A 929-nucleotide genomic window follows, 5' to 3' on the forward strand; every position below is an offset into this window, starting at 1 on the left:
CCTCAGACCCAGGGGTCCAGGCCCCCAGCCTCTCCTCCTCAGACCCAGGGGTCAAGGCCCCCAGCCTCTCCTCCTCAGACCCGGGGGTGCAGGCCCCCAGCCCCTCCCCTCCTCAAGGACCCTCCCTCACCCTTCTGTCCTGTCTTCCTGAAAGGAAGTGCCATGTCTCCCGCATATGCGTTTCTGCCCCGTGGGGATGTGTTCCGTGTCTGTGGACCTCTGAGCAGTCACTCCTCTCCTCTAAGATCTTAGTGGACGCCCGCTGACCACGGCTTTCCAGATTCAATATCGTGGAACCCTCACCTGCCATCTCGTCCACTTTCCTGGGCCCTGGGTGACATTAAAGGAGTCACTCACCCTTTCTGGACCTAAATCGACACACATGCACACACAGGCACACATGCACACATGTCCACAGATGCACAAATGCACACACGTGCACACGTGTGCATGCACCCACAAATACCTGCACACATGTGGGCACGTGAGCACATAATGCACACACATGCACACACACATACACACTCTTTCTCCTGCCTACAGACGTTTGCACGCCCAGCATTCTCCTCCGAGAATGCCTCCTTTCCAACTCCAGGCCTCCAGGAAGCAGAGCCCCCTGGGGGCTGCTCCCGCTCGTTTGGAGCCTGTATCACAGTGACCTGTGCCCCCCACTTCACATCTCCCCTCTCAGGCCGTCCGGATGCACCTGGTCCTTCTCACCTGTGCATCCTTTCGGGCTCTCCTCCTATCCAGAGAGTCTCCTGGGTCAGCTCCCCGAGAGCATGCGGTCCGGTCCACACCAAGGGCCACAACTGGTCTGCAGGGACCTCTGCCAGACCCCATGCGCCCCCTGCAGCCCAGCACACAGACCCGCAGGGCAGGGGCTGCATGGACCCAAGGCAGCATCCCCTGTACGCAGCACAGTCACG

Source organism: Bison bison, unplaced genomic scaffold, assembly GCF_000754665.1.
Source record: "Bison bison bison isolate TAMUID 2011002044 unplaced genomic scaffold, Bison_UMD1.0 scf7180017851244, whole genome shotgun sequence".
NCBI classification, from domain to species: Eukaryota; Metazoa; Chordata; class Mammalia; order Artiodactyla; family Bovidae; genus Bison; species Bison bison.